Below are 25,718 nucleotides of genomic sequence, written 5' to 3' on the forward strand. Positions count from 1 at the left end.
GAAGAGTTAATAAACTTCTTGAATGTGGTTTTGAGCAGCTTGTGCGGTGCACTTGGTAGAAAGGTGTCAATTTTGGGTATTTTCTGTCACATAGACCTTTCAAATTCACTTTAAATGTGATGTTGTCCTTAAAAAAAATGATGTCATACCCATGTGACCAGAAGGAGCAGGGCCTCAGCCAACGGAAAAATAATGTTGCTTCCTGGTATCAACTATGTTGGCTGGGGCCCTGCCCCTTTTGGTCACATGAGTCTGACATCAGCACAGGTCCTTCAAGTCACTTAGAAACATTTATATAATAGAATTAGCATAAATAACAGGGGAAGGACAGACAGGCAGGAGGACAGGAATCACTATGAATACCCACCCCCACTCTCAGCTGATTGGCAGCTGCTGTCATTCAAAAATCTGCTCATTTTACAAACTTTACTTGCTTGTGTTTCAAAACCTCTGCATCCTAGCTGACAACTATGGTATGTATAGAATCAGCCACTATAACACTGGCTTTAGGTTATATAATAAATTCCTGGTGATTGGTGGGCTTTAAATTTACTGTAGAAGGTAAGTATGAAGATTCCAGAACGAGGTTTATTTTTCAGCTGAGTTCTTGTAGTTATGCACAGTTACAGTAGGTAAAAAACTACAGTATGTGTAGATAATGGTAGCAAGATGGAAGGCAAACCCTATCTGGGGAAGAAGAAGAGAGGAGCTACTGACATCAGAGCATAGGAGATATACAGGGAGAGAAACAAGGCAAACTTTTAAAAGGCAAACCGTATTGCATAGAAACGTAACAGCAACAAAGTAAATGACAATTTGTTTATATGATTCACAAGTAGTGGGACATGACACTGTATGTTTTCAGCTGTGTATGTTTTCAGCTGTGTATGTTTTCAGCTGTGTATGTTTTCAGCTGTGTATGTTTTCAGCTGTGTATGTTTGCCTCTGCTGTGGTGTCTCAAAGAATAACAAACTTTAAAAGCTAGCAGGGTAACAAGGTGCACGGGTGACTGAATAGTCAAAAAGGCCAGTTTCCTGATGGCTTCTTCTCGTCCTATCCCTTTGAGTGATTGTATATAGATAGTATGGGGAGATAAGGTATGCAACACCAGTGACTATGTAAGGGGAATACATGAAATAGCAGAAACTGCTGTGTGAATACTGACTTGAAAAATCCAATAGCTACATGTAAGAGTGAAAATGTGAAAAATGGAATCTGCATTACTGCCATGAACATATGAATAAAGAGAAATTTAGCTACTGAATTGATCAATGCAATAGAGCCCCAACACTACGCCAAAGTATTTCTCTACGTTGGGGTCCCTAGCTTGTGTGTGTCCTCTCATGCAGTTAAAAAACTTACCGTGTAAGGGAAGCTGAGACCCAGGCTATATATGCGTATGATATGGATTGGCAATAGGTGTGTGGGGAGGGTTCACAAACGAAAAAAACTACTAACAATAACAAATAACGTTTGGAACACCATTCTAAGTCTGAACTGGGTGCAAAAACCTAAAAAAACATCACTATGGGGAGATAAGGTATGCAACACCAGTGACTATGTAAGGGGAATACATGAAATAGCAGAAACTGCTGTGTGAATACTGACTTGAAAAATCCAATAGCTACATGTAAGAGTGAAAATGTGAAAAATGGAATCTGCATTACTGCCATGAACATATGAATAAATAATACACGGTAAGTTTTTTAACTGCATGAGAGGACACACACAAGCTAGGGACCCCAACGTAGAGAAATACTTTGGCGTAGTGTTGGGGCTCTATTGCATTGATCAATTCAGTAGCTAAATTTCTCTTTATTCATATGTTCATGGCAGTAATGCAGATTCCATTTTTCACATTTTCACTCTTACATGTAGCTATTGGATTTTTCAAGTCAGTATTCACACAGCAGTTTCTGCTATTTCATGTATTCCCCTTACATAGTCACTGGTGTTGCATACCTTATCTCCCCATAGTGATGTTTTTTTAGGTTTTTGCACCCAGTTCAGACTTAGAATGGTGTTCCAAACGTTATTTGTTATTGTTAGTAGTTTTTTTCGTTTGTGAACCCTCCCCACACACCTATTGCCAATCCATATCATACGCATATATAGCCTGGGTCTCAGCTTCCCCTACACGGTAAGTTTTTTAACTGCATGAGAGGACACACACAAGCTAGGGACCCCAACGTAGAGAAATACTTTGGCGTAGTGTTGGGGCTCTATTGCATTGATCAATTCAGTAGCTAAATTTCTCTTTATTCATATGTTCATGGCAGTAATGCAGATTCCATTTTTCACATTTTCACTCTTACATGTAGCTATTGGATTTTTCAAGTCAGTATTCACACAGCAGTTTCTGCTATTTCATGTATTCCCCTTACATAGTCACTGGTGTTGCATACCTTATCTCCCCATAGTGATGTTTTTTTAGGTTTTTGCACCCAGTTCAGACTTAGAATGGTGTTCCAAACGTTATTTGTTATTGTTAGTAGTTTTTTTCGTTTGTGAACCCTCCCCACACACCTATTGCCAATCCATATCATACGCATATATAGCCTGGGTCTCAGCTCCCCTACACGGTAAGTTTTTTAACTGCATGAGAGGACACACACAAGCTAGGGACCCCAACGTAGAGAAATACTTTGGCGTAGTGTTGGGGCTCTATTGCATTGATCAATTCAGTAGCTAAATTTCTCTTTATTCATATGTTCATGGCAGTAATGCAGATTCCATTTTTCACATTTTCACTCTTACATGTAGCTATTGGATTTTTCAAGTCAGTATTCACACAGCAGTTTCTGCTATTTCATGTATTCCCCTTACATAGTCACTGGTGTTGCATACCTTATCTCCCCATAGTGATGTTTTTTTAGGTTTTTGCACCCAGTTCAGACTTAGAATGGTGTTCCAAACGTTATTTGTTATTGTTAGTAGTTTTTTTCGTTTGTGAACCCTCCCCACACACCTATTGCCAATCCATATCATACGCATATATAGCCTGGGTCTCAGCTCCCCTACACGGTAAGTTTTTTAACTGCATGAGAGGACACACACAAGCTAGGGACCCCAACGTAGAGAAATACTTTGGCGTAGTGTTGGGGCTCTATTGCATTGATCAATTCAGTAGCTAAATTTCTCTTTATTCATATGTTCATGGCAGTAATGCAGATTCCATTTTTCACATTTTCACTCTTACATGTAGCTATTGGATTTTTCAAGTCAGTATTCACACAGCAGTTTCTGCTATTTCATGTATTCCCCTTACATAGTCACTGGTGTTGCATACCTTATCTCCCCATAGTGATGTTTTTTTAGGTTTTTGCACCCAGTTCAGACTTAGAATGGTGTTCCAAACGTTATTTGTTATTGTATATAGATAGTGACTTGTTAGTCATTTCAGATTCCAACATAAAAGGTTGAAATCATACAGCCAGCTTCTGATACATTCTGCAAATTTTGGTTTGGTTAGCATGTATAGATTTTCAGGTTCGCTTTAGGAAACAAATATGCTTCAATAGTAATGTGTGATAAAAAATAATCATAATTTTTTAATCTTTTCTCTACTTTTTCTGTTCTAATGTATGTTATATTTTATAGCTGTGAATTTCAACAACTCAAAATCAAAAATTATCAATACATGTAGTGGGTGAGAGCTTGTTTTGTTGAACAATAGAATGCAAAAAATCTTTGAAAAAGAAATAGATCATTAAAAAATATCAAAAGTACATAAAACTAGTTCAGTAAAAGGCCTTACCACAAATTGATGTTGGCGATAACATTGAATATACAGTATAATATTGATCTGATCTTTTACGAGCATTGTAAGACAACATATACAACAAAAACATGTTTATAACATATATTGTCAAACACTAGAATACAATAATTGGACAAGTAAAATGTGTTCATTTTGCAATTTTTATATGTCACATTGTGGGTCATCAAAGCAAATATCCTGGATTACATATTTGTTCACTTTACTGCTATCAAATGCTGGAGTATAACAACATCTATAAATACTGGCTATGTTTGGTTATAAAAGGTGAAGCTTGAAGCTACAAAATCAATGTTCATAGTAAACAATGTTAAGATAACATTGACAACAGGGTTAATCTTCCGAGCAATGCTCCTTGAGATATCTAAATATACAACATTAGGATCAAAGTGTAAATCATAAATCATCATTATTTTATCGTGCTGAGCAGGGAATAGATTAATTACATGTTCCCTGTGAAGAATAACATAGGAGTGATAGAAGGCAGCAATATACTTCATTATATATTGAAGCACAATGATTTATTGGAACCAAAATCTTTGGATAATTAACTCTTACTGCAAGAGACTATTTTCACCTTCCCGACATGGCAAAATTTTACAATTCTGATGAGTGTCCCTTTATGTGACAATAACTCTGAAACTCTCCAACAGATCCCAGTCATCCTGAAAAGGTTTTTTGTGAGACATTGTACTTCATGTTAGGGGTAAATTCATGTTGAAATTTTTACATTTATTTGTGAAAATATCAGAAATTTTGCAAAAGTGTGAATATTTTGCAATTTTAGATTTATTTTATTTGTATGATTTTTAACCAGACAGTTATGTCACGCAAAATTGTTAATAAATAACATTATTTCTTTTTTTAGGGACCACATTATTATTATTTATTATTATAGCACCATCAATTCCATGGCACTTTACATGTGAAAGGGGTGTACATAATAGCGACAAGTACAATAATTATAAACAATACAAGACACAGACAAGTACAGGAGGATAGACGTCCATCACAATGGAAGTGACTTTGAGAGGCCTAGGTAACCGAAAATACCTAAACATGACATCATTTAAAACACCGCACTCCTCAAAGGGTCAAAACCACATACAATAAGTTTATTAACCCTTTATGTGCTTTACAGGAATTAAAGTAACATGGAAGGAAAAAATTTACTTTTTCACAGAAAAATATTGCTTTAGCCTCAAATTTTGTATTTTCTCAATGGTAACAGGGGACCATGCAGTTTGTTTTTCAATATTTCCTTTGAATACCAATACTCCATATGTGATGAAAAACTACTGTTTGGGACCGTGGCAGGGCTTAGAAGGGAAGCAACATCGTTTGACTTTTGAAGTACAAAATTGGGTAAAAAAGATTGCAGACGCTTTGTTGTATTTGATGAGCCTCAGATATGCGTAAACAGTGGAAACCCTCCTCAATTTATCCCATTTTCGAAAATACACATCTCAAGGAATTTATTATAGATGTGGTGAGTACCTTGATACCACAGTTGCTTCACAGAATGTCTTAAGGCTGAGCCGTGAAAATGAAAAATATATATTTTTCCCCACAAATATTTTGATTTTGCCCACATTTTTTTCATTTTCACAAGGGTAACAGGAGAAAATAGAACATACAATCTTTTAAGGAATATGTGGTGATACCTCATATGTGGTGGAAAACTACTTTTTGTGCACAAGGCAGTGCTCTGAAGGGAAAGAGAGCTATTTGAAATTTGGAGCGCCATTTTGACTGAAATAGATTGCAGAGCTCAAGTGACATTTGAAGAGCCTTTGAAATGGCAATACAGCAGAAACTCCCACAAGTGACCCCATTTTAAAAACTACATCTATCGAGGAAGTTATCTAAGGCTGTATTGAGCATTATTCACCTACAGGCAATTCAGAGTTGCATAACGATGGGTTGACTAAATGAAAATGTCCCATTGTTTCTAATGTTTACCCTCAATGTTACTTTGGCCTTATCTTTTACATTTTTAAAAGGGTGAAATGAGTAAATGAACATTAAAATTTGTTACACACTTTCTCCTAAATTCACAGTACTCCATATGTGGTCAAAAACTACTTTTGAGGTACAGTGCAAACTTCAGAAGGGAAGGAGTGCCATATTGCAGTACAGATTTTGCCGGAGTAGTTTGAGGGTGCCATTTTACAGAGGCAGATTCCCCAAAGTGCTAAAAAAGCAGACCCCTTATAAATGATCTCCATATACAAACTACACGCCTTAATTAATTCATCTAGGGGTGCAGCGAGCATGTTGATACCACATGTGCCTCACAGAATTTTATACCATTGGTTAGTGAAAAAGAATAATTACATTTTTACCTCTATTATGTAAAAACATTGTTAGCCCACTATATTTCCATTGACAGATGATGGACCTGCGTGGAAGCTTTTTTTTTTGCAGAATGAGTTGAAGGTTTTATTGACAACATTTTACATGAGATCACATTTATCCTTTGCTCTACAAATAGCACTTTGAGGTTTGCATCTAAACCTTCAAATGACGTAATTCAGATGAGACCCCTGAGGGACCCATTCACTATACTGAGGAAACAGAATTACTCTGGACTCTATCTGGCTTCTGTTCAGCAGTGTCCGTCTTTTAAGATGTTCACAAAACTATGGCCAATCTTACTTTTATGGTTGCTTAAACAGTCGGACATTGCTGGAATACAGGTCAGAGACAGTCCATAGTGACTCCATCTGCCTCATTAAAGTGAGTGTTCTATAAGGAATGCCATTTGCACCAAATACTTTAGAGATTTACATAGAAATCCTGGTATTAATGCTTAGCATAGATCACAGTATAAATGAGAGTATAAATGAGAGTCAAGCCTTACTGCCATCTATGGGAAGCAGAAGAATCAAATCAAGAGCAGATCAAGAATTTATTTTATTTATTTTTTATTACATTCACTAGAGATGAGCAAACCCCCATGTTCATGTTCTGGAGACTCACTTGATCTTTTTGTAAAGTTCGACTTCGGGTTCTGAGATAACGCGAAATTGCATCCAAACCCTGAGCTTGGATTTCATAGTTATGGGATGGGGCTGGGGAGGTCTGTAAAATAAATAATATAGGTAATAATAAACAATGTCTTTATACTTACTGCTCCCGTGACACGTCCTACAAACTCGCTCAGCTGCTGTCTCCCCTCCGCTTCTGTTTCTGAGTCCGATCATTAACTTCCGGAGGTATTCACTGCACTTCTCGCCACTTGGCAGTCTTTGGCTGTTTTCGGCTGTGTTCGCAGTTACATCAGGGTTCATCCAAATCCACTGCTTAGCCTTAGGGGTACTTTGCACACTGCAACATTGCTAGCCGATGCTAGAGATGCCGAGCGCGATAGTCCCTGCCCCTGTCGCAGACGCGATATCTTGAGATAGCTGCCGTAGCGAACATTATTGCTACCGCAGCTTCACACGCACTTACCTGCCCTGCGACGTCGCTCTGGCCGGCGAACCACCTCCTTCCTAAAGGGGCGGGTCGTGAGGCGTCACAGCAACGTCACACGGCGGCGGCCAATAGAAGCGGAGGGGCAGAAATGAGAGGGATGTAAACATCCCGTCCACCTCCTTCCTTCCGCATAGCCAGCGTGAGCTGCAGGACGCAGGTAAGGAGATGTTCCTCGCTCCTGCGGCTTCACCCACAGCGATGTGTGCTGCCGCAGGAACGAGGAACAACAACGTATCTCCTATTGGTCCAACATTATGGAAATGACCGACACTACGCAGGTCACCGATTTACGTCGCTTTTGCGATCGTTTATCGGTGCATTTAGGCTTTACACGTTGCGACGTCATTACTGGCGCCGGATGTGCGTCACTTTCCATTTGACCCTGACGATATCGCAGTACCGATGTCGCAACGTGCAAAGTACCCCTTAGACTCGATTGAAATTTGATTGTCACCGTCAGTGTCAGCCTGCTTCTCAGTCTGTATAGATGCTTGTCTGCACAGAGCGATAAAGCAGAGCTGACATTGCTCTACCTGTAGACTATGTCGGACAAATGATTTTTTTATAATAAAGAAGTCTCTAAATGTTTTTTTGTGTTAGTTCTAATAAAAAAAACCTTTCTATGTGTTGTGTTTTTATTTTAATTGTTTACCAGAAATTCGTAAAGCACCTGGAAATGGTGCTAAGAAACAATGTGCCATTTCCAAAGGCGGCTGCGGAGAATCCCAATCCCCTGCTTCCTAGTTTTACCTGACTAAGTATCAAGATTAGGCAGGAGCCCAAGCATTTTTTTTTATTATTTTTTTAAATAATTAAAAAAAAAAATAATGGGCTTCCACTGTATTTTGATTGCCAGCCAAGGTAAAGCCAGGCAGATGGGGTTGGCAGCTACGGGCTTTATCTGCGCTAAGAATCAAAAATACCATGGAGTGTTACGTCATTTTTTTAAATTATTTGTTGTCCTAGTAGCTTGGATCCAGCCAGTAATCAACACTTGTAAGAATCCAGGCAACTTGGTGATCATTGAGCAGACACAGCAGCATGTATTGGCTGATGTGTGCCAGATTGTCCAGAGGCAACCACAAGCTCTCATCAGTTAGAGATGTTTGGTCTGTGTCCTCAGTATCCCACCCCAGCCATGCTCCAGTCAGTGATGTCCCTGAGCAAATTTTAGTGCCATCCTGCAGCAAACATGTTTCATCCTCTTCCTTCTCTGGCTGGACATTTGTGTAGCTGACCCCTGTTGGTACAGGAACCCACTCTAAGAGCCATGTGTGGACAATAGGACTGATAAAATTTAGAATTTACAGTTAGGTCCAGAAATATTTGGACAGTGACACAATTTTCGCGAGTTGGGCTCTGCATGCCACCACATTGGATTTGAAATGAAACCTCTACAACAGAATTCAAGTGCAGATTGTAACGTTTAATTTGAAGGTTTGAACAAAAATATCTGATAGAAATTGTAGGAATTGTACACATTTCTTTACAAACACTCCACATTTTAGGAAGTCAAAAGTAATTGGACAAATAAACCAAACCCAAACAAAATATTTTTATTTTCAATATTTTGTTGCGAATCCTTTGGAGGCAATCACTGCCTTAAGTCTGGAACCCCTGGACATCACCAAACGCTGGGTTTCCTCCTTCTTAATGCTTTGCCAGGCCTTTACAGCCGCAGCCTTCAGGTCTTGCTTGTTTGTGGGTCTTTCCGTCTTAAGTGTGGATTTGAGCAAGTGAAATGCATGCTCAATTGGGTTAAGATCTGGTGATTGACTTGGCCATTGCAGAATGTTCCACTTTTTTGCACTCATGAACTCCTGGGTAGCTTTGGCTGTATGCTTGGGGTCATTGTCCATCTGTACTATGAAGCGCCGTCCGATCAACTTTGCGGCATTTGGCTGAATCTGGGCTGAAAGTATATCCCGGTACACTTCAGAATTCATCCGGCTACTCTTGTCTGCTGTTATGTCATCAATAAACACAAGTGACTCAGTGCCATTGAAAGCCATGCATGCCCATGCCATCACGTTGCCTCCACCATGTTTTACAGAGGATGTGGTGTGCTTTGGATCATGTGCCGTTCCCTTTCTTCTCCAAACTTTTTTCTTCCCATCATTCTGGTACAGGTTGATCTTGGTCTCATCTGTCCATAGAATACTTTTCCAGAACTGAGCTGGCTTCATGAGGTGTTTTTCAGCAAATTTAACTCTGGCCTGTCTATTTTTGGAATTGATGAATGGTTTGCATCTAGATGTAAACCCTTTGTATTTACTTTCATGGAGTCTTCTCTTTACAGTTGACTTAGAGACAGATACACCTACTTCACTGAGTGTATTCTGGACTTAAGTTGATGTTGTGAACGGGTTCTTCTTCACCAAAGAAAGTATGCGGCGATCATCCACCACTGTTGTCATCCGTGGACGCCCAGGCCTTTTTGAGTTCCCAAGCTCACCAGTCAATTCCTTTTTTCTCAGAATGTACCCGACTGTTGATTTTGCTACTCCAAGCATGTCTGCTATCTCTCTGATGGATTTTTTTCTTTTTTTTCAGCCTCAGGATGTTTTGCTTCACCTCAATTGAGAGTTCCTTAGACCGCATGTTGTCTGGTCACAGCAACAGCTTCCAAATGCAAAACCACACACCTGTAATCAACCCCAGACCTTTTAACTACTTCATTGATTACAGGTTAACGAGGGAGACGCCTTCTGAGTTAATTGCAGCCCTTAGAGTCCCTTGTCCAATTACTTTTGGTCCCTTGAAAAAGAGGAGGCTATGCATTACAGAGCTATGATTCCTAAACCCTTTCTCCGATTTGGATGTGAAAACTCATATATTGCAGCTGGGAGTGTGCACTTTCAGCCCATATTATATATATAATTGTATTTCTGAACATGTTTTTGTAAACAGCTAAAATAACAAAACTTGTGTCACTGTCCAAATATTTCTGGACCTAACTGTATATGCTGTTCCTCCTCCTCTTCCTCCTGTGACACCAGCTGATCCATCATCACATCAAGCTTTTTTTCAAGCATGCATACAGTCCCTGACTAAAGTTCTGTCGCTTATTTATGTTATGTAAATAAAAGCTTATAACCTGACTTTAAATTCATCCATTGGTTTTATAAATTACTCTTCTGAAAGCTGAAACACTCCCAAATTTGGTTTAGGTTATGAAAATAAAGTTGCTGCAAAGCTGAAATATTGATCATTTAATGAACACAGAAAGGTCAGATTTTGGCAAGACAAAAGTTTTGTCGCCTTGTCATATAATGCACCCAATCCTAAATGATCGGATAATTAGTGGGCGGGTATAAAAAGAAACCCAGCACCCCAGACATTCACTTGAACTGCAACTTGACTAGAGATGAGCGAACTGGTCCCGGTTCGGCTCGAGGCCGGTTCGCCGAACGGGGGTCCCGTTCGAGTTCGGTTCGTCGAACGTTCGACGAACCGAACTCGAACGTATAGGCTAGAATGGGAGGCAATCACAAACACATAAAAATGCATGATAAATGTACACAAACAGTTAATAAACATTGCCATAACACTTACCGGTCCTCGCGATCCCTTCTGCACTCTGTCTCCTGCCGCTATTCCATCCGATGATCGCTGAATCCTCCCGGTGACCTGCACTGCCAGCAGAGATGCAGGACCTATCGTGACGTCAAAATAGCCATGTGACTAGTCATGTGGCTATTATCTCATTGGCTACAGACTGGTCACATGACTATGACACGTCATGTAGGACCTGCGAGTGCATCTCTCTGGTACACGGTGCACATATGTGTATCGCCGTGTACCGGCAACATGCTCTAGCACACGGTCGACTCCCCGTTCCGTTAGGGACCGGCTGACACAGCCGGTCATTAACGGAGATCACCGTTGCCATAGCAACGCAGTTAGCGGTGACGTCACCGCTAACCGCGGCTCCGAGAGCACCGTTGCTATGGTAACGCGTCTGTCAGCGTTACCGCTAGCAGCCAGCAGTGATCACTCACGGAGTGAAGGCTGCACGCTGCTGCACGATTGTAGTGAGCATTATAGTGAGGATGGAGGTTCCCCAGCCCCAAGTGATGAGCTGGTGAATCTCATCCTTCCTCACTACAATCGTCACTACTACTACACTAGTGATGATTGTAGTGAGGATGGAGGTTCCCCAGCCCCAAGTGATGAGCTGGTGAATCTCATCCTCACTACAATCGTCACTACTACTACACTAGAAAGAAAGAAGACAGAAGAGCAGGATCGTGGAGGGCTGACAGGGGGTAATAAAGATGGAGTCTCTAATGTGTCTGTGTATTTATTTCTATTAAAGTATTTTTTCTCTGTGTGGTATCTTTTTTTTAACCCTTTATTGGAGATTCTTAATGGCCGGGTCAAACGTGCCTGACATTAAGAATCTCTGGCTTAATACTGGCTGGTAAAACAAAGCCAGTATTAACTCATGATTACCCAACAAGCCACCCGGCTCCAGGGCTGTTGGAAGAGTTGGATACAGCGCCAGATGATGGCGCTTCTATGAGAGCGCCATTTTCTGGGACGGCTGCGGACTGAAATCAGCAGCAGAGGCGCCCACAAACCTCGGGCTAACCTGTGCTGCGGATTCCAATCCCCAGCTGCCTAGTTGTACCCGGCTGGACACAAAAATGGGGCGAAGCCCACGTCATTTGTTTTTTAATTATTTAATGAAATAAGTGAAATAATTAAAAAAAACGGGCTTCCCTATATTTTTGGTTCCCAGCCGGGTACAAATAGGCAACTGGGGGTTGGAGGCAGCCCGTGGCTGCCAGCTGTACCTGGCTAGCATACAAAAATATGGCGAAGCCCACGTCATTTTTTTGGTGGGCAAAAAACGTCTCCATACAGTCCTGGATGGAGTATGCTGAGCCTTGTAGTTCTGCAGCTGCTGTCTGCTCTTCTTCATACAGACAGACAGCAGCTACAGAACTACAAGGCTCAGCATACTCCATCCAGGACTGTATGCAGAAGTTTTTTGCCCCCTGAAAAAATTATGTGGGCTTCGCCATATTTTTGTATGCTAGCCAGGTACAGCAGGCAGGTATGGCTGCCCCCAACCCCCAGTTGCCTATTTGTACCCGGCTGGGAACCAAAAATAAAGGGAAGCCCTTTTTTTATTATTTCATGAATTTCATGAAATAATTAGAAAACAAATGACGTAGGCTTTGCCCCATTTTTGTGTCCAGCCAGGTACAACTAGGCAGCTGGGGATTGGAATCCGCACCACAGGTTGGCCTGAGCTTTCTGGGCCCCACTGCTGCGAATTGCAGTCTGCAGCCACCTCAGAAAATGGCATTTTCATAAAAGCGCCATCTTCTGGCGCTGTATCCAACTCTTCCAGCACCTGCCTGCTATACCTGGCTAGCATACAAAAATATGGCGAAGCTCATGTCCTTTTTTTGTAGTTTTTTGGCAAAAAAAATAAAAAATGCTTCCCTGGATTTTCCATTGCCAGTGAAGGTAACACCAAGCAGTGGGGGTTAGCAGCCAGTAGCTGCTTGGATTACCCTTAGCTAGCAATACAAAAAATGCAGCGGGAGCCCATATATATGTTTTTTAATTATTTATTTAAATAACTAAAAATAAAATGGGCTTCCCTGTATTTTGATTGCTGGACATCACAGTGCTGTAAAAATAAATCTTTAAAAAAATGACGTAGCGCTCCACGGTATTTTCGATTCTCAGCGCAGATAAAGCAGACAGCTATGGGTTGCCACCCCCATCTGCCTGCCGTTACCTTGGTTGGCAATCAAAATACAGGGAAGCCCATTAATTTTTTCTATTTAAAAAATAGTTAAAAAAAATAATGACGTTGGGTCTCCCCATTTTTGATAGCCAGCTAGGGTAAAGCAGACGGCTGTAGCCTGAAAACCACAGCTGGCAGCTTTACCGTGGTTGGGGATCCAATGTGGAGGTCCCCTCAGGCTCTTTTTTATAATTATTTTATAAATATTAATAATTACACAATAAAAGTAGGGTCCCCCCCAAATTGGATCACCAGCCAAGGTAAAGCGGACAGCTGTGGTCTGGTATTCTCAGGGTGGGAAGGTCCATAGTTATTGGGCCTTCACAGCCTAAAAATAGCAGGCCGCAGGCACCCCAGACGTGGCGCATCCACTAGATGCGCCAATCCTGGCGCTTCACCCCAGCTCATCCCGTGCCCTGATGCAGTGGCAAACGGGGTAATAAATCGGGTTGATACTAGCTGTAAAGTCACCTGAGATCAAGCCCAGCAGTTTGTGATGTCATGGCGTCTATTAGATACCCAACATCATAAACTGTCAGTACTAACAAAAACAAAAAATCGACAAAAGAAATTTATTTGAAAAAACAGTCCCCAAAACATTTCCTCTTTCACCAATTTATTGTAAGAAAAAAAATAAAGGGGTCCCACGACGACTCTGGACCGTCTAGAATATGGGGGGAGACACTCAGGGAACGTATCCCCCATTTTCTAGGAGTGCGGACCCTTCATGTGAGGAGTGTGGGTGCAATGAATCTGCACTCACTCTCCCCGGGTCCACAGCAGCAGAGTCCATGTCGTAATGGTTGCTACCAAAGCTGCAATGCCCTGCTCATGAGGTAAGGGCATGCCTAATCAGGAGAACTACTGTAGAGGAAACTCTGCTCACTGGTATATAGGTGCTCAGAGGTAATAATAGATAAAATTAGTGAGTAACCTCGGCACTCTAAATCTCCCAGACTAAGTCAGTAAGTCACAATGGATAGTAATGCAAAATCACTCTTTATTGGTCCATATTAAGAAAAAAATTTTTTTCATAAGCATATATGTTTTTGTCCAAAACAAGTTACAAATGACGTTTCGGCCTGAGCCTTCGTCAGATTGGACTTATCTGCATGTAATCATGAAAAATGACAATAATCAGTATCACATAAGAGTGAGAGAACAATAACATAAACTCGAACAATGTAGAGGTACAATTGGGATGCAGCAAAAAAATTGCAACACAGCAAGAAATGAAACACATGATACAAATGTCATAATACAGTACAAGGACAATATAGTAATGACAAATATGGGGTCAGAGTAGACTTAGACAGCTCTGGTACGAAAGAGATGTCAATCATAAAGTAACATGTGCAGTAGGTGTAGAGCTACAGTATGCATGGCAGAGCTAATGGGTAGACCGACCATAGAAAAAGAACGGAGAAAAAGTGGAGAAAAAGTGGAGCATAAGAGGAGAAAAAGTGGAGAAAAAGTGGAGAAAAAGTGGAGAAAAAAGTGGAGAAAAAGTGGAGAAAAAGTGGAGAAAAAGTGGAGCATAAGAGGAGAAAAAGTGGAGAAAAAGTGGAGAAAAAGTGGAGAAAAAGTGGAGCATAAGAGGAGAAAAAGTGGAGAAAAAAGTGGAGAAAAAGTGGAGAAAAAGTGGAGAAAAAGTGGAGAAAAAGTGGAGAAAAAGTGGAGCATAAGAGGAGAAAAAGTGGAGAAAAAAGGGGAGAAAAAGTGGAGAAAAAAGTGGAGAAAAAGTGGAGAAAAAGTGGAGAAAAAGTGGAGCATAAGAGGAGAAAAAGTGGAGAAAAAGTGGAGAAAAAGTGGAGTAAAAGTGGAGAAAAAGTGGAGCATAAGAGGAGAAAAAGTGGAGAAAAAAGTGGAGAAAAAGTGGAGCATAAGAGGAGAAAAAGTGGAGAAAAAGTGGAGAAAAAGTGGAGCATAAGAGGAGAAAAAGTGGAGAAAAAAGTGGAGAAAAAGTGGAGAAAAAAGTGGAGAAAAAGTGGAGAAAAAGTGGAGAAAAAGTGGAGAAAAAGTGGAGATTAAGAGGAGAAAAAGTGGAGAAAAAGTGGAGCATAAGAGGAGAAAAAGTGGAGAAAAAGTGGAGAAAAAGTGGAGCATAAGAGGAGAAAAAGTGGAGAAAAAAGTGGAGAAAAAGTGGAGCATAAGAGGAGAAAAAGTGGAGAAAAAGTGGAGAAAAAGTGGAGAAAAAGTGGAGAAAAAGTGGAGCATAAGAGGAGAAAAAGTGGAGAAAAAGTGGAGAAAAAGTGGAGCATAAGAGGAGAAAAAGTGGAGATTAAGAGGAGAAAAAGTGGAGAAAAAGTGGAGCATAAGAGGAGAAAAAGTGCAGATTAAGAGGAGAAAAAGTGGAGCATAAGAGGAGAAAAAGTGGAGAAAAAGTGGAGAAAAAGTGGAGAAAAAGTGGAGAAATAGTGGAGCATAAGAGAAGAAAAAGTGGAGAAAAAAGTGGAGAAAAAGTGGAGAAAAAGTGGAGATTAAGAGGAGAAAAAGTGGAGAAAAAGTGGAGCATAAGAGGAGAAAAAGTGGAGAAAAAGTGGAGAAAAAGTGGAGCATAAGAGGAGAAAAAGTGGAGAAAAAAGTGGAGAAAAAGTGGAGAAAAAAGTGGAGAAAAAGTGGAGAAAAAGTGGAAAAAAAGTGGAGAAAAAGTGGAGAAAAAAATGGAGAAAAAGTGGAGAAAAAGTGGAGAAAAAGTGGAGAAAAAGTGGAGATTAAGAGGAGAAAAAGTGGAGAAAAAGTGGAGCATAAGAGGAGAAAAAGTGGAGAAAAAGTGGAGAAAAAGTGGAGAAAAAGTGGAGAAAAAGTGGAGAAAAAGTGGAGCATAAGAGGAGAAAAAGTGGAGAAAAAAGTGGAGAAAAAGTGGAGCATAAGAGGAGAAAAAGTGGAGAAAAAGTGGAGAAAAAGTGGAGCATAAGAGGAGAAAAAGTGGAGAAAAAGTGGAGCATAAGAGGAGAAAAAGTGGAGAAAAAGTGGAGAAAAAGTGGAGCATAAGAGGAGAAAAAGTGGAGAAAAAGTGGAGCATAAGAGGAGAAAAAGTGGAGATTAAGAGGAGAAAAAGTGGAGAAAAAGTGGAGCATAAGAGGAGAAAAAGTGGAGAAAAAGTGGAGAAAAAGTGGAGAAAAAGTGGAGAAAAAGTGGAGCATAAGAGGAGAAAAAGTGGAGAAAAAAGTGGAGAAAAAGTGGAGAAAAAGTGGAGAAAAAGTGAAGAAAAAGTGGAGATTAAGAGGAGAAAAAGTGGAGAAAAAGTGGAGCATAAGAGGAGAAAAAGCGGAGAAAAAAGTGGAGAAAAAAGTGGAGAAAAAGTGGAGAAAAAAATGGAGAAAAAGTGGAGCACCCTTTGGTACCTTTCATGCGGCACTAAGGGGTGCTTAGCTTTGTATTTAGCCAAAAAAATGAAAAAAAAATGACGTAGGGTTCCCCTTAGTTTTGTAGCCAGCTAGGGTAAAGCAGACGGCTGCAGCCTGCAGACCACAGCTGGCAACCTCACCTTGGCTGGTAATCCAAAACTGAGGGCACCCCACGCTGTTATTTTAAATTAAATAAATAATTAAAAAAAAAAACACGTAGGGGTCCCCCAAAATTGGATCACCAGCCAAAATAAAGCAGACAGCTGGGGCCTGATATTCTCAGACTAGGGAGGTCCATGGTTATTGGAATCTCCCCAGCCTAAAAATAGCAGGCCGCAGCCGCCCCAGAAGTGGCGCATCCATTAGATGCGCCAATCCTGGTGCTTCGCCCCAGCTCATCCCGCGCCCTGGTGCGGTGGCAAACGGGGTAATATATGGGGTTAATACCAGATGTGTAATGTCACCTGGCATCAATCCCTGGGGTTGGTGAGGTCAGGCGTCTATCAGATACCCGACATCACCAACCCAGTCAGTAATAAAAAAAAATAGACGACAAACACATTTTTATTTGAAAAAACACTCCCCAAAACATTCCCTCTTTAACCAATTTATTAGATTGAAAAACAAATCCAGGTCTGGTGTAATCCAAGGGGTTGCCATGACGATCCACACTGTCCCAGTCAATGAAGAGCAGGATGTTCCCCATTGGCTGGGAGAGCAATGCAGTGACCTGAGCTAACATCAATGGGGCAGCCCAGGTCACTGCAGGGGGGTGACAAGTGCTGCTGTCAGCGAGGTACATTACCTGCGCTGATCTCCAGCACTGCCGACAGCCCCTGTCACTGAGGTCAATGACCGGCGCCTTCACATCAAGTATCGCGAGAGGTCCGTGACGTCACCGCCAGTGTCAGTCTCGGGTCGGAAGCGATAGGTGATGTGACAAGCGGCGGCCATGGAGGACAGTGACAGCGCTGAGGTCGGGATGGCGGGACTTCATCACCGCAGGTAAGCCGAGCGGGGGGGGGGGGTGTGTGAGAGTGTGCGTGTGTGTATATGTATGTATACATGCCGCGGGCAGGAGGGGGCGGGGTGAGCTGAGCGGGAAGTGTGGGCTTCCTGCACGTAACTAAGATAAACATCGGGTTACTAACCAAAGCGCTTTGCTTGGATACCCGATGTTTATCTTGGTTACCAGCTTGTGGCAGGCTGCCAGCGATGGCTCCTGCACAATGTAGCTGGGAGGGGGGGGGGTGCGTGAGTGAGAGTGTGTGTGTGTGTGTATATGTATGTATACATGCCGCGGGCAGGAGGGGGCGGAGTGAGCTGAGCGGGAAGTGTGGGCTTCCTGCACGTAACTAAGATAAACATCGGGTTACTAACCAAAGCGCTTTGCTTGGATACCCGATGTTTATCTTGGTTACCAGCTTGTGGCAGGCTGCCAGCGATGGCTCCTGCACACTGCAGATGTAAAAAGCCCTGCTTTTTGCTGCTAGAACCGTTCTCGAACGTATCTAGAACTATCGAGCTTTTGCAAAAAGCTCGAGTTCTAGTTCGATCTCGAACAGCCCCAAAAATCACTCGAGCTTAGAACTGGAGAACCTCGAACCGCGAACCGCGCTCAACTCTAAACTTGACCTCTGACAACATGCCAAAAATCCACCCTGCTAGCAAAGCCTTGATTATCAAGAGGCTGAAGACCAGATCCACTGCAGAGGTGGCTGGCACCTTTAATGTGTCTCAGCGTAAAGTACAAAGAATTAAAAAAATATTTGAATAGACTGGAGATGTTTTTGACAAGCCCAGATCCGGCAGACCCCGCAACTATTGTGTTTCTTCAGATATTTTGTCATACCATGCCTGATGAAGAGACCTAAGGAGTCTCGAAAGCTTGCTTTGTAACAGCATTTTATTTTAGCTATTAAAAGATATCACAACTCCAAAATTATAACTGAGAGCAATCAATTACTCTGTTATTAAAAATGGGTGGGCATCTATCAAACACCCCAATTGCTAACCCAGTAGTTGAAAAAAGAAAAATGAATTTTATTTGGACAAACACCTCTTGACTACAGCCCTAGTTCACTAATTTGTAACAAATGTTTTTTGAAAAAATCTCAGACGTAAACCATAGCACCGTCCCACGATGTTCCACAAAAGCAAATCTGAAAGACATATAAAGGGAAAATTAGTAAAGAGATAAAGACAAGAGACACTCTCTTTCACCAATTTACTTCCCTGGCAAATCCCTAATCTGGGTCTGGCATAATTCGATAAGAGGGTCCCATGACAATTCCATACTCACTGTCCCAGTCAATGAAGAACAGAATATTCCCCAATGGCAGGGAGAGCTGTCCCTGTAGTCTTACACACTGCTGTGAGATGCACTGCAGTGAACTGAGATGACCATATGAAGTCGCCCAAGGTTACCGCAGGTGTTCACACAGCAGTGTGTGAGCAGATGATGGTATGACTAGCAGTGGTGTCATGAGGTAGCTGAGTTCATGGTCTGTGGCAATTAACTCGGCTGAACTTATGACAACACCGCTAATTGTATCATGAGAGCCTACAACATCACCACACATCACAGCCATGGGCTCTCGTGATATTTCACATGAGAATGGCCTCGAGCATCGAGCTCACTGGCGAGCAAAGATGTCCCGAGTTCAGCTTAGTTAATTCCCGCCAGCAATGAACTAAGCTAACCACATGACATTACCACTCGTCATGCCCGCTACTGCTCACACACTGCTGTGTGACCTGCTGCTAAGACCTATGGTGAGCTCATGAGTTAATTTCAGTTCACTGCACTGCTTTTGACAGCAATGTGGGATGCTGCAGGGACAGCTATCCCAGCTAATGAGGAATATTCTGTTCTTTCATTGACTGGGACAGTGAGTATGTGATCATTGTTGGACCCCATCACACAGATGACACGGATATTCCACAGATGATACACAGATGAAACAAAGAGATTAGGAAAGGGGAAAAGTGCAATCGCATTGCATATGGAATGACACTTGCATCTCATTTGTATCTCCCTCCAAGACACTTCAGGAGCAACAACAAAGCTATATTTTACACATAGATCTGTCAAAAATCAAAGTTCACCACCCAATATAATTAATGTAACACAAGAAGAAGTATGCCTGCGTCTGAATAAATTAAACATTGACAAATCCCCCTGGTCAGATGCCATTCATCCACAAATATTGAGGGAATTGAGCTCAGTAATCGAAAGACCACTGTATCTCATCTTAGTCTCGGTTGTAATAGGGTTGGTGCGTAACCTCAGGATTGGAGGATTGCTGATGTGGTACCGATATTTAAGAAAGGTAAGAGGGTGGATCCCAACGTATTGTTACCCCTTTCTAAGTTTCCAGTTTTGGGCTCTACATTTGAAAAAGGACATGCAGAAGTTAGAGTCAGTTCAAAGGCGATTAACTAGACTACTGCAAGGAATGGAAGGCCTCCCATATGATTAAAGGTTAAAAAAGTTAGATTTGTTTAGCTTAGAAAAAAAAACATCTCAGAGGAGATCTTATTTATATGTTTAAAGACATGTGTGGTCAATATAAAGGACTGGCACATGACTTATTTTTTCCAAAGACAATACTAAGGACAAGGGGGCATACACTGCGAATGGAAGGAAAGAGATTCCGGCAGCTAAATAGGAAAGGTTTGTTTACAGTTAGAGCAGTCAGACTGTGGAATGCCCCACTGCAAGAGGTAGTAATAGCAGATACTATAACAAATTTTAAAAAAGGGCTGGATGATTTCCTCAGTACACACCATTGTTGATTATAAGTGACTTAAGCCTGCTTTACACATGTCGATATGTCGTGCGATCGCACCCGACCTCACCGTTTTTGCGGCACGGGTAATTTGTTGCCTGTGTCGCACAAAGTTGTAATCCCTCGTCACACGTACTTACCTTTCAAACGACGTCGCTGTGGGTGGCAAACATCCTCTTCCTGAAGGGGGAGGGACGTTCAGCGTCATAGCGACGTCACACAGCGGCCGGCCAATAGTAGTGGAGAAGCGGATATGAGCGGGACATAACTTCCCGCCCACCTCCTTTCTTACGCATTGCAGGTAAGATGCAGTTCATCATTCCCGGGGTGTCACATAGAGCGATGTGTGCTGCCCCGGGAACGATGAACAACCGGCGCACAGAAGGACGTTCGATTTTTAGAAAATGAGCGACGTGTCAACTAGCAACGATAAGGTGACTATTTTTGCTCGATCACAGACGCTCGTAGCTGTCACACGCTACGATATGTCAAACGATGCTGGACGTGCGTCACTTACGACGTGACCCCGATGACATATCGTTAGATATATCGTAGCGAGTAACGTGCCCTTAAGTGACAAAATATATAATTGGTGGAGGAAGGTGGAACTAGATGGACTTAGGTCTTTTTTCAACCTATTTAACTATGTAACTATGTAACACTTAAACTGATAAAAAAAAGTAACAAAAAATGTAACACTGAAGCCATGTTCACATGTAACATAAATGCTATCTTTTCTGTACTCCTTTTTTCTGCACATTTCTGCAGGTATCAGGGACACATGATGCAATTACAAACTAATTATTGTGTGTTTGCCGAGTTTCTTTAAAGTGTTTTCTGTCCTATTTGATGTGTTTTTGGTGCAGAAACTAAGCAGCATATTAAATGGGGGTTTTTAGTAGTACAGAAGCTTTGATTCTACACCTAAAAATGCAACAGCAATTTTTTTACTTGTATTTTATCAGGCTCCACATAGAAGGCTCCATATACTGTAGAAATAAATGCCCCAAAACTGCATATTTCAGCAACATCTTTAGTTCCCTTTAGTTGTCCATGTTTCAGTGTGTGTGGTGTCCGTTTTCACAAGTACTGGAGACACATTCAAATGCATACTCATTAAAATAGGTGTTCATTTTTACACCTCCTTGTTTTGACACAGACTGTGTGTATGTGTAAACCACACATGTGTCCATGTAATCCACGTGGTGACATGTCCGATTAGCAGCAGCACGGATGACAAGGGCCAATAGAAGTCTACATGTCTGTGAATAGCACGTACAGCACACAGATGACATCTGTGTTGACATTTGTGTGCCATTGATGTGACATAAACCAGAATTCAATACTTTGAAGAAATATAGGATGTACAGAAAGAACAGACATGAGCAAACTTGGTCGAAAAAGGTTTGCCAATTTAAGATTCAGCTCTAGCCTTGGCCCATTTGGCTCAGGCTAAGATTCATGAACAAATTTCTCAAAAATTGGCAAACATTGGTTTTGCTTGGTAACTGTGGTGAGGAGAGGTCAGAGAAGCGGCTGACTGTTTTTTTTTGTTATTTTCTTAACTTAATGTGTGGGTGTTCCAACAGCCAATCAGTGCCCAGAAAATATCCACGCTGTTCAGACACAAGAGCTTGTGTCATTGGCAGCCTAATTCACAGGAAAATGCAGGGGTGTGCAGTGCTGGGAACGCTGTGTATCAAAAATCGGCCTTTCATCATATAGTGATTACTAATTGTGCTTCAAAAATTGCAATTTCAGCCTCTAAAGCGGGTTTTACACGCTACTATATATCTAACAGGATGTTGGCGGGGTTATGTCTTAAGTGACGCACATCCGGCATCAATAATGATATCGTAGCGTGTAACAGCTACGTGCGACGGTGAACGAGCAGAAATACTCACCTTCTCGTTCATTGTTGACACATCGCTCATTTTCTAAAAATCGAACGTCTGGTTGTTCAATGTTCCCGAGGCAGCACACATCGCTTCGTGTGACACCCCGGGAACGATGAACACAGCTCACCTGCATCCCGCCGGCAATGCGGAAGGAAGGAGGTGGGTGGAATGTTTACGTCCCGCTCATCTCTGCCCCTCCGCTTCTATTGGCCGGCCGCTGTGTGAAGTCGCTGTGACGCCGAACGTCCCTCCCCCTTCAGGAAGTCGATGTTCGCCGCCCACAGCGAGGTCGTTTGGAAGGTAAGTGCGTGTGACGGGGGGTTACAGGATTGTGCGACACGGGCAAGAAATTGCCCGTGCCGAACAAACAATGGGGGCAGGTGCAATCGCAAATGTGATTGCATGATTAATTTCAGCATGTAAAGCAGGCTTTAGACTACAAAATCTGTTATTCAGCTCCAAATTGCAATTTCAGCATCTAAATAGTGTAAAAATCTGTGATCCAGCCAAAAATTGTCATTTAATCATCAAAGTAGTGGAAATTGTGTGGTCCAGCCAAAAATGGCCATTCCATCATCTACAGTAAATAGAGATTGCTATTACTGTGGTCCTGCCAGCCATTAAAATTTGAGCATCTAAATTCTGATAATTAAATTTCTGATCCTACAACCTGCCACAAATAGACATTTCAGCATATACATACTGAATGACAGCTCTGTGCTCCGGCCACAGTATCTTAGCAGAGGTATAAAGATTTGGATATTTGTGTGGGTCTCCAACACATACAGTATGTATCACTGGAGATTAATACTAATTGTTAACTCTGTTCCCAATTCCAAAAACTAGGGGCAGACACCATGATAGTGGCCTTAACTGCCCCAGAATACCCATAATGTTGTGGTGCAGTAGTCAGGTATGGGTTATGCACCAAACAGGGTCTGGGCCAGCATTTATAGCTTTCAAATTAATTTAAAATGAAAAGGTCCATAAGTGACAGGTGTATGTGACGCGCCCACAGGGTCTGGGGAGTTACTCGTCATCGGGCCGGTGTAGGGAGTGGGATGTCACAGCGGCTAGGCCCGGTTCCGTGACCCCGGCAGTGTCAATAAATGTTAATGTTGGGGATTGTAGTTATTCGTGACGACACCTGTGGTGTGCGGCTATAATGGGAGCCACCGCTGCAAGAGTTTTCCTAAGAGGGCCGATGGTAGTGCAGCTAGGTTGGTACAACGCTCAACAGGCAGAGCTCAGGCCCACAGGGACATAGGGAGTAGTAGTCCCCTGTTACGAGGGGGACCCGGGGAAGCGTGCCAAGATGGTATATGGACAGCTTCCGCCGGTCAAGGTCCACTGTGCGGTGTAAGGGACCGCTGCTATGGTGGGAGAAGAGTGAGCTGGTTGCTGCTAGCGATCGTCTGGAATGTCACAGACGATCTGCGTACACCTGTCCGCCCTAACCCGTGAGGGTTGTATGGCACGGGGCTCACAACTCGGTGTACCTGTTGCACGGGGACGCACAGAGGTGCCTACGCATGTGTGCCAGCGGGAGTCACAGGAATATGGCACGAGGGTACCACAGAGGTGCCCACGCACGTGTGCTTCAGAAACCAGGTGAGTCCGACAGAGATTCAAGGAGCTCACCTGGGACAGGTACACAGCCTGTTAAACGGAATACTGCCGGAGCAGCAAGGCAGGGGCGAGACCTGCAAAATACAATGACGTCTGTACAGTGGCGTGGCAGCACGCTGCCAGACATCCAAACATAGAAGGACGGTCGCGCGCCGCCATGATGGCAGGAGGGGTTTTTAAGGAGATGTAGCTCCAGCCAAGGGCGGGCGCAAGACGGATGTGACCCAATCATGATCTGTGACGTCCTGGCCCGGCCAGTCAGGATTCAGCACATCACCAGCCTCGTTTTCTGGCCGTGTGATACCAGTGAGCGAATCAGAAGACGTCACGTGGGGCACATGCTCAACCTCCTGCCTCTGGGTCATAATGGCGGGATCTTCGGTTTCACAATGTGCAGAGCTAAGGGAAGTCTTGCTGCTTCCCTGAGCATCTATCCTTTGCACACTGTGCAACCACTCCGACCCTCTGCGATGCCGAGCAGGAGGGCACGTGGCAGGCAAGGGATGGGAGACCACTCCATTCCTTACAAGGAGTAAACCACTAGGTGTCACCCTTCTGCTGCATCTAGGAGGAGGAAACTCCTGCAGTCTCCCAGGTCTTTGGCGCTGCTGAGCAGGAGGGCTCGCGGCAGACAAGGAATGGGGGACCACTTCATTCCTTGCAAGAGGAGAGCCATGAGATGTAACAGTCCCCTGCTGCTGTGCAGCTATGATGCAGGAAGTATTTATATGACACAAGGGTTGCAGTTAAAGTTCTTTATTCATTGAGATGTCGCTGCCTTTGGACTGCCAGACCGCTTTCATGGGCTCCAGCCAATCCTGGATAGCTTGGAGGTCAGAACTGGTGTTTCTTTCTGGGAGTCCTTCCTCCCTGCGCTGTGTTGCGTGAGTCCCTGCGGCTTGAAGCTACGCTGGGCCATGAGTCCTTAGAAAGGCTCTGTTCCTGTCCCATAAGGCAGGCAGTGCAAGTCCTTTACTGGTTCCGCTCTGTGTCACGACTCCTGGCTCTATATGCTGCTGTCCCTGGGGCTCTTTGTGTGGGCCACAAGACTTGAAATTCTCTGCCCAGCGGATTCTGCTGGCAGGACATGCAGTGCCCACCAGCCTAGGGCTCCGCACCCTGATGTGTGCTCCCAGTCCTGAGGGAGCTATCCACTCTCCTCTCAGCGACCGTGTTCGCTCCCTGTCTCACTTGTTCTGTGTTGCTGGCTAACTGCCACCAACTGTCTAGTGTCTGTGTCTATCTGTCCTCCATATCCTCCTCTGTTTTCCACCCTATGGTCTTGGGACAAGTTCCTCTAGCCTCCTGTCCCCAGGACCTCTCTCCTGCAGCTTTGCTTCTTTCTTCTTTCCCCTCAGACTGTCACTTCCTGTGTCCTGTGTGAAACTGCTGACTCAGTGTGCGTGTATGTGTCACCTTACTCCCCATTGTCTAGCTCCACCCCTCAGGTTGCTCAATTAGTGGGTGGGAATTCCCATACCTTGTGGTGATCGTCCTAATGACCCTACCCTAACCCAGTCCCGGTGAGAGGGCCACTAACTAGGTGTTTTGTGGATTGTGGTTTACCGGATATGACCTCCTCCTTACTCAGGATGAATTCAGAACCTCAGGTGAGGTGCAGTACACTGTGGTGACTAAAGCCTCAGGGGCGCCACACTCCCACACAGCGAATCCCAGCACGTCCACAGGCTGGAAAGAAAACAATACAATGGTTATAACTGCAAAATTTTGTGATGCTATAAAACATAATTTCTTCCTGTTATGGGAAGCACAGTTTATTGAACATTACAAACTCTTATAATCTTTACATTAAGGCATATAAAACTCTTGGTACCATAAAATGCAGTAAAATTATCACTTTTGCACCTTGCATTATGTCCATCAAGTGCAACAATTTTAGAAGAAGACAACAATATGGGGGACCTGCCTCAAACCTCCAACGTAGGCTCTGGGCATGCTTCAGAGCATTCCAGACCACTCTTCATTACTTCTGCACGCGCGACAGGGGGTCCTGTGGTCGTGTT

The sequence above is a fragment of the Anomaloglossus baeobatrachus genome, chromosome 2 (genome assembly GCF_048569485.1).
Source record: "Anomaloglossus baeobatrachus isolate aAnoBae1 chromosome 2, aAnoBae1.hap1, whole genome shotgun sequence".
Lineage (NCBI taxonomy): Eukaryota > Metazoa > Chordata > Amphibia > Anura > Aromobatidae > Anomaloglossus > Anomaloglossus baeobatrachus.